General features: G+C 50.2%; 1 protein-coding gene across 7 annotated transcripts in view; it reads left to right on the plus strand.

Moving 5' to 3' along the window:
- The window catches only part of Tns1 (tensin 1), a 225621-nt gene that overhangs the window by 2684 nt on the left and 213787 nt on the right, over positions 1–9150 (plus strand). The gene's annotated exons all lie outside the window — the stretch shown is intronic.

Consider the following 9150-nt stretch of genomic DNA (forward strand, 5'->3'; position numbering starts at 1 on the left):
CCTAGCCCCACCCACTCTGTCTCTCCAGCCAATCTGAGACCTGCCCCTCCTCCCTGTTTGGAGGGTGCTGCCCGCTCTAGCTTTGCCCTGTCTTGAGCTTGGATCCTATACCCTTCAGCTGGCTTTTTTTTTTTAAATTATTAATTTTAAAAAAACTTATTTATTTATTTATTTGTGTGTGTGTTATTGTGCACATGCCATGGTCCATGTCCTGTAAGAGTCCCATCTCTTCTTCTACCATGTGGGTCCCCAGGATCAAACTCACGGCATCAAGCTTGGCAGCAGGTGCCTGTACCAGCTGAACCGTCTCATGCCCTCAGCTGGTTTCTTTGGCCCTCACAGTTTGTGCATGCTGAGCCCTCCTGAGGCTCCTGTGGGGGCCTGAAGAGGAAGGAGGGCAGGGATTGTTGGCATCCCTCCTGAATGTTCCCGCCAAGCTTCTCTGACCTGGGCGCCAAAGGGCCTGGCGGGCATCTCTAGGTGCCAACCTCGCCTCCTCACTCTGTGCCGTATCCAAGACAAGTGGGTGCTTGTCTGGTGGTGGCGGGAGCAGCAGAAAGAGACGTCAGGCCGATTCTTCCCTCCTAAAACCGTCCTTTGGGGTTACTCCCCTGGCCCCTGCTTCTCTCAGCCGGGGAGTCTCTGAAGTTTAGCAGACCTGCAGCCACCCCTGTTGGAAGCTCCTACAGGATGGACAGTTCTGTGTTGAATCCAGCTCTTAGTCCTGGGTTTCTTCCTTTTCTTCTAGTTTGCTAGAGTTCTAGAGCTCCAGAGCCGAACAAGACCTTAGTTCACGGTTCTGAACCTGAGGTGGCCACAGCTCCCGGTGATAACGTGACGGAAGCTATGGATGCTGTTGTTAGGATGGAAGGAGCGTGTGCATGCCCGCACAGCTGCTGCACACACAGACACTCTCCTGCATCTCTCCATATTTACCCTGGCTCCGGTCCATCTACTTTGTGTTTCACAAATAAGCACCCCAAGGCTCAGAGAAGGGGGGTGGCTTGCCCAGTGTCACACTTCATGTAAATAAGTGTCAGAGCTACCACTTTATCTCAGGTGTCCTGGCCCCAGACGGGTGGGAGTTTCGTCCCCAAATGCAACTTTGGCTTTTTATCTCCTGCAAGATAGGAGCCTGGTTGTTCGTTGGCTCCATGTTGATTCAAGTAGTTTTGGACAAGTGGCATCAGGTGAGGAGCTGGGGACAAGGCAGAAAGCAGGCAGCACTTGTTCTTGCCCCAGGGGACGGACTGTCCTTGGGTGGGAGAGATGAAGAGGGCTGCTCATGAGATCTGGAACACATACTCCTTCCCTGGTCACAGTGCCAGGGGTTAGCGAGGCAGGTCAGCCTGTCACGGGATGACAGCAGAGTGATTGGCAGAGAGAGGAAGTAGTGCTTCCGCAGGGGGCTGGAGCAGAGGTAGGGAAGGGAGAAGAAGGTCTAGAGGAAGGAGTACCATGCACAAAGGTCCTGGGATGGAGGGTGGTGGGGACTTCCCACAGAAAGTAGAGACTTTCTGTGGCTGTTCTGGCTCCTTGTCTAGGCCATGGTGATGGTGTGAAGGGAGCAGGAGGCGCCAAGTCAGGAGCCCAGGCAGATGAGGCGGTCTTTTGGGAAGGAGGTGACGAATGGAGAAGGCAGAGTGAGGCTGAGGCTGTTTAGGATCGGGGCCACAGGGAGAGTGTGGAGGTAGAATAAGATGGCAGCGTGACTCCTCAGCTTACAGATAGGGTGGCTTAGGAGGCCCAACCCATTCCCCGGCTCAGTTAGAGTATTTCACAGAAGCGTGTACAGACGCCCTACCAACTCAGACACTCGTATCTTTGTGCTCCACAAGTAGAGTTAGGAAACAGCCGTTGGTGTGCCTATGATTCAGGGGGCTGAGGCAGGAGGACCGTGAGTGAGGGGACGGATTGGGTTATATAGTGAGACCCTGTTTCAGATAAAGGGGGAGGGGTCATCTGGGGACATGGCTTGGTCGTAGAGGACTTGTCTAGATATAGAAGGCCCTGGGTTTCATCACAAGTTGGGGGAGGGGGGAAGGAGAGAAATTGAGTTTTCCAGCCCAGCACCCTGACGCTCTCCTTCCTGCCTCCTACGACTCATTGATTTTCCCTCAAAGAGATGTTCCCTGTCTTGCCTTCTGTTAGCACAGACTGGGCTGGTATAGGATGTCTCATGAATGGAGTGCTTATTTTTGCACCTGACTTATAATCCACACTATGGCCGTGACTTTTATCCCTATTCTTTTTTTTTTTTTTTCCGAGACAGGGTTTCTCTGTGTAGCTTTGCGCCTTTCCTGGAACTCGCTTTGGAGACCAGGCTGGCCTCGAACTCACAGAGATCCGCCTGCCTCTGCCTCCCAAGTGCTGGGATTAAAGGCGTGCGCCACCACCGCCCGGCTTTTATCCCTATTCTTATATGTGGCTGTAGATTGCTCCTTCTGGCTGGGCGGTGTTCCACCATGTGAAGATACACGATTGATTTACCTATTCCTCTATTGGCAGGCCGCAGGGGCTCTTTGTGACTAACTTCTCTGATTATTTTCATATGTGGTTTTTGGTGGTCGTATGTTTGAATGCCTGCTGTGTACATATGTGACTTGATGTTGATGGTTTGTAGGAAGACCCAACAAGAATCAGGGGACTCTTGCTATCAATGAAGCATGCCAGGGATTTTGGTAACAGCATTAGCGATATCTGAGGAGGGAGAAGAGACTCCCTGGCACGCCAGTGTTTCGCCCTATGAACCTCTCTGCAGCCCCAGTGTAGGACTAGGGAGGGGGAAGAACGAAAGAGCTAGAGTGACTTTTCAGCCGGGTAGGTGGCACTCAGCTGACTACCTCCTTCTCAGTTGTATGTTCTGTCTGGGGCGGGCCCAGTCCCTGGCAGGAACAGGAGGGTATGAGGCTGAGGGTGGGGCCTCATTCCTTCTCTCTTTCCAGATGGGCAAGAAGCCAGCTGTGGCCTCCTTGCTTGCTGTATGAACTTGCCAATGTCCCCTGGCAGAGTGTGGTGCCAAGGGCAGGCAAGCTAAGGCAGCCCTCGGGGGAACAGAGGAGAGTAGAGGTTTCCATCTACTCAAGAGGCGGCTGGTACCCAGGGTCCTCCCCCTTTTTAGTATCCACCTCTGATTCCCAATGTCTTTTGTTTCCAGAGACCCAAGACCTGATGTTTCTGACCGGTTGTTACCTATCTTAGCCTGAATAGCCCGATGTCCGGAGCCCTATCCCAGGACAGGAAAATAGATGAGCCCCACTTAGGTGTATCTGTGTACCTCTCTGGCTCTCTCTGTGTCTCTGTCTCTCTGGTGTGTGTGTGTGTGTGTGTGTGTGTGTGTGTGTGTGTGTGTGTGTGTGTGTGCGCGCGCGCGCGCTTGGCATACCTGCATGAATGTGGGGGCCAGAGGGGTTAATATCAGCTGGTCTTCCTTGATTAATCTCCACCTTATTTTCTGAAACAGGGTCTCACTGAATGAGAAGCTCATGGATTTGGCTAGTCTGGCTGGCTGATGAGCTCCAGGGATCCACCTGTCTCTACCCACTCCTTCCCAAGTGCTGGGGTTTAAGGAAGCATGCCACGCATGCCAGAATTTTATGTGGTTTCTGAGGATCTGAACTCGGGTCCTCATGCTGGTACGGCAGGTGCTGTACCAACTAAGCCATCTCCTCAGCCCCAAATCCATGTTTCTTTCTGGCCAGGAATGGGAGAGTTGTGGGCCACTCTGGGAATGTTTATTTTCCCCGGTTAGTCTGTATGCAAGGGTCTCATATCAAGGCTAAGTTTCAGTGAACTTGGTGTCCCAGGAACTTAACAAAGGTTTTATAGCACACAGGTGCTCAGTAGTGGTTACTCAGTGGATGGAGGGATGCCTGGTTAAGGCAGAGAATCCCTTGGAAGGAGAGAAGACCCAAATGGAAACCCACACCCATGTGGACAGGATTGGAAAGGGCTGTCTTGCCATCCAGTGGGGCTTTTTGATCTCTCCCTCAAACTTGGGCTCCACCCAGGCTTGAGTTCTTTTGAGTGCTTAGCTGGAGCGGTGCGTGTGTGAGGCTAGGAACCAAAGTTTGACCAAGGGGATCAAGGTCAGGTATGGTTGAAGGTCATCAGAAGCACGTGCAGGATCGAATGACGTCAGCTGATAGGACTTGGCCAGGTTTGAAACCACTGAGATGGGAAGATGTGATTTGGCAACCAGCTAGGGCTGGCAGCGGGTGGCAGTCATGGGAGACTGGAGAAGGTGTCTCCGGGCTTCCGGGTAAACTTTTGCCTTTGCTGCAGGCATTTCTGCCAGCACCCTTTGCAGACACTTCTGCCTGTCCTTATCTACTCCCATTGCACCCTACTCATCTCGACCTAGCTGAAGCAGGAAGGGTCAAGAGTGGCCTGGAGGAGCCCCGGGCATGGTCTTCAGAGTCTTCAGATGCACCTGAAGCCCCATGTTCTGTGGGCTGTGGTCCTGGGTGCCATGATGATTCTGCACCCAGAAGGAGCCTCTCAATTCCCGTGTGTTTGCTCACCTTTCCACCTGTCTCTTCCCCCATTCAGCCTTCTTATTCTCTTTCCCATGACCACCCTTTGTCCCTCAGACACCTCGTTTCTCCTCTCGCACCCACCCATCCTCTTCAAGCACTGTGTGTGTTCACACTGCTTCACTGAGAGTCTCAGTCAATTTGTGCTAGGGTGATAACATCTGGGATAGATGGTTTCGTTTCTTTCTGCCTTTTTTTTCTTAATTTTTTTGAGACAGGGTTTTACTATGTAGCTCTGGCCAGTCTGGAACTTGTTACATAGATAGACCAGGCTGGCCTTGAACTCACAGAGATCTACCTGCCTCTGCCTCCCGAGTGCTGGGATTTAAGGTATGCATTACCCCGACCCAGCCATTACAGGGTCTCAGATAGTTCAGGCTGGCTTTGAACCCGCTATGTAGCTGAGGATGACCTTCAATTTCCAAGGGCTGGGATTTCAGGCATTCATGCCACCAGGCACAGTTTATGTGGTGCTGGGGATGAAACCCAGGACTTTAGGCGTGCTAGGCGAGTACTCTACTCCTGGGATCCATCCCCAGCCAGGAACTACATTTTCTTTATCGTTCCTCTATTAATGGGCTGCTAGGTTGGTTCCCTAATTTAGCTGTGTGAAAAGTGCTGCCATACACATCGATGCCTCTGCCATGTCTCTGTGACGTGTGAACGTGAAGTCCTTTGGGTAAATACTCAGGAATGCTACAGCGGAGTCAGATGGAGGAGCTATTGTTAGTGTTTTGAGAAACCTCCATACTGACTTCCACAGGGGTGCAGAGAAGTTCCCTTTTGTCTGCATCCTAACCATTCGTTGTTGATGACTGTCATTCGGACCGGAATGAGTTGAAATTGCAATGTAGTTTTTTTTTTTTTTTTAAACATATTTATTTTTAGTTTATGTGTTTTGACTGTATGTGTGTGTCTGGACCACAGAGCCTGGGGAGGATCCTCTGGAACTGGAGTTACAGGTGGTTATGAACCACCATGTGGGTGCTGGGAACTGAACTTGGTCTTTTGAAGGAGCAGCCAGTGCTTTTAACCAGTGATCCATCTCTCCAGCCCCTTCCTGTAGTATTTTGTTATTGAGATAGGGTCTCACTGTGTAGCCCTGGCTGTCCTGGATCTCGCTCTGTAGACCAGGCTGGCCTTGAACTCACAGAGAGCCACTTGGCTCTGCTTCCTGAGTGCTGGGATTAAAGGTGTGTTTGGTCACACTACCCTGGGTTCCCTCACTTATAGTTTTAATGTACATTTCTCTGATGGCTGGTGGGATTGGACATTTTTTTTTTCAAGTGTTTATTTGTGTTTTTTCTTTTGAGAACTGTTTGCTTATTTCATTAGCCCATTTGCTAACCGGGTTATTTGATTACTTATTTATTGTGTGCAGTGTATGTATGTGTTTGTATGGCTGTGTATACATGTGTGTGAGGGTGTGCTTGTGTATGTAGAAGCCAGAGAGCAACACCAGGTGGATTTCTTAACCATTTTCAATCTTTATTTTTTTATTTTACAATTTTTTTAAAAAAATTTATTTATTTATTATGTATACAGTGTTCTGTCTACACCCAGAAGAGGGTGCCAGATCTCATTACAGATGGTTGTGAGCCACCATGTGGTTGCTGGGAATTGGACCTTTGGAAGAGCAGCCAGTGCCCTTAACCAGTGAGCCATCTCTCCAGCCCCGTATTTTACAATTTTTTTTACAGTTTTTTTTTTTGTGTGTGTATGTTGAGTATGTGTGTGTTCATGCTTGCATGTGTGTAGACACGTGACTGTGTATGTGGAGGCCCAAGGTTGATGTCAATAATCATCCTGGATTGCTCTTCTACTTATCATTATCGGGTCACTTAACCCAGAGCTCATCTATATGGCTAGTCTCCTTAGCCAGCTTGCTAAGCCACGTTGTCTCTGCTTTTTGAGGCTGGAATTATAGGTGGGCTGCCATGCTCACTCAGCTCTTTATGTGGGTTCTAGGGATCCAGAGTGCTACTAGGCATGCGCAGTGAGTGGTTTAACTGCTGAGCCATCCCCTGAGCCCTACACCTTGACTTTTTCTTAAAGTCTTATGTTTTTTTATTATTTAGTTATGTGGTTTGTAGTGTGTGTGTGTGTGTGTGTGTGTGTGTGTGTGTGTGTGTGTGTGTGTACCATAGCACATGTGTGGAGGTCAGAGGATAACTTAAAGAAGTCATTTTTCTCCTTCTACCATATCGGTCCTGAGGGTGGAACTTGAAGTTATCAGACTTGGCAGGAAGCACATCACTCAATGAACCATCTCTCTGGCCCATCTGCCTTGAGTTTTGAGGCTTGGTCTTCTCGCTGAACCTCATTGGTCAAGCCAGGCTGGCTAGCCAATGAGCTCCAGGGATTTGCTTTCTCCCTCCCATCTCCCCACCCCTTTATCCCCTGCCCTCCTGGCTGGGATTACAGACGGGTACCTCCACCACCTGGTTCTTAAGTGGCTGCTGGTTCTGAACTCAAGTCCTAATGTGTGTGGCGGGCACTTTAGCTGCCGAACTGCCTCCCCACCCTTGTTATTTAGTCTTTTGAGTTCTTTGTATGTTCTAGAGATTAATCTTCTGTCCCATGTAGAGCTGGCAAAGATTCTCTCCCATTCTGAAGGCTGCCTCATTCCTCGCTTGTTTTCTTTACTGTGCAGCGACTTTTTAATTTTATGAGGCCCCATTTGTCAGTTGTTGGCACTGTTTCCTACGTGACTGGAGCCCTGCTCAGAAAGTTCTTGCCTCCACCTGTATCTTGAAGTGTTTCCCTCCATAGTTTTAGAGTTTCAGGACTTTCATTAGGGTCTTTGATCTATTTGGGACTTATCTCTTCACTCAGTTAACGTTTCCCTTTGCTGGACCTTTCCTTTTGTGGGAGACTCTCTCCTGAGGTAACAGCCAACTCCAAGGTAATGGCATCAGTCCATCCATGGGAGCAGTGTCCCAGGGAGGCTCACCTTGCAACCAGATGGGCTGTCTGTCCAGATCTGTCCTGCCTGAGGTTGTCTAGGAAGCCCTCACAGAGGAGGTTGCATTTCAAACGGGATCTTCAGAGATAGTAGCCATTCATTGACACTAATCTGAGGCCCACAGCCCTCAGCCTCTTTGGCTGCTGGCACTCCCCACGCTCCAAGCTCCAAGTGAGGCGGAACTGCCGAGCCCTTCCACCTGGTGAGCTCAGTGGGTAGAGCATGAGACTCTGAATCTCAGGGTTGTGAGTTCGTGCCCCACATTGGGTGCCAGATATTACAAGAAATCCATGGAGTCTGCTTACAGGGTAAAGGAATTTATTAGGGAGGAAGACTTACTACAGCATGGGAGATTTATAGTAGGGTCCTGGAAGCCCGAGGTACAGCCTCATGCTGTTCTCTCCCCTGAATCCCTCTTAGCATCCAAGCTCACAAAAGAGAGAGATAGCTAGACACACACCTCTCAGGTCTTAAGGGTAGCCCCAGGGCCACACTCTAAGGGCAGGTACTTCAAGGTCATAGGTAGGTAGGAAAGTTGCCTGCTACATCTCTAGGGGTGGTGCTTCAAGGTCATAGATAGAACAGATATCCACTACAGAGGGGAGGCATGGGCAATTCAGTAGGATTCAGAGCTTGGAAAGGTTAGAAGGTGGGGAAATAGCCTGATGGGAAGGGGCTTGAATGCAGAGATAAAGGGTTTGGCCTTGAGACTCTCGTGAGCTGTAAAGAGGTCTTGGAGGTTGGGGGGAGGATGGAGGGGCTCTACATTTTAATCTGTTCAAGGCACAGGGTAGAGGATTCATGGAGGGCAGGGCACGGAGTGACTGGAACAGTCTTTCTCATGTGGCAGGACCACATAGGAGTTTGTATGTTGTGTGTGTTTAGGGGTGGGGTTTTGTGTCCGCCAGCACTTCCTCCTCCCTTAGTGGATCTCTGGGAAGCTGTCTATCTGTCCTTGTCCCTGACTTCACCTCTATTATGACCCCCCACCCCACCCCAACTCCAAGAACTTGGGCTGGGTGGGGTAGGTTGTTAAAGCCAAGAAATCGTCTAGTATGTCTGGCTCTCTGCCTTGTCCTTTTGGCTCCGTTCACCTGCTGCCCAGCCCAGGCATCACTCCCAGGGGACAGGCCTGGCTTTGTTGGGACCCTGAGACCTGTGCCAGGCATGTGGGTCTTACCCTTGCAGAGTTGCAGGATGGGAAATGGAGGGCTGAGTAGGTATAGGGATATCAGGACATGGGTCCGGTGGAAGTCTGAGTGTCGACGTCCTGGGTTGGGCACAGCTTAGCCACAGCCCTGACATGTTCCTTGCAGTCTGGGAGTGGGGGAGCTGGTGGTTTATGACCAGAGCTACAGAGAGGAAGTGGGTAGGAAAGAGCCCTCTGGCCATATCTCCTTTCTCTCTTGGGTTTGCCTCGTCTGCACTCTGGGCCGTTGGTTCTGGACCCGGAGTCTTCTCTTGGCCCGCGATAGCCCTCTTCTGGCCTTGCCACCGTAAACGAGACACACTGCAGGCCCATGAGAGACACTGAATATATACGTCAATAAATAAATAAACTTTCAAAAAAAATTTAAAATACAGAAAAAAATATTGTGATTGTCGCAGAACCTTCCCATCTGCCCTGGCCAAGGCAGCACACGTCACCAT

Source organism: Peromyscus leucopus, chromosome 13, assembly GCF_004664715.2.
Source record: "Peromyscus leucopus breed LL Stock chromosome 13, UCI_PerLeu_2.1, whole genome shotgun sequence".
In the NCBI taxonomy this organism is placed as follows: domain Eukaryota; kingdom Metazoa; phylum Chordata; class Mammalia; order Rodentia; family Cricetidae; genus Peromyscus; species Peromyscus leucopus.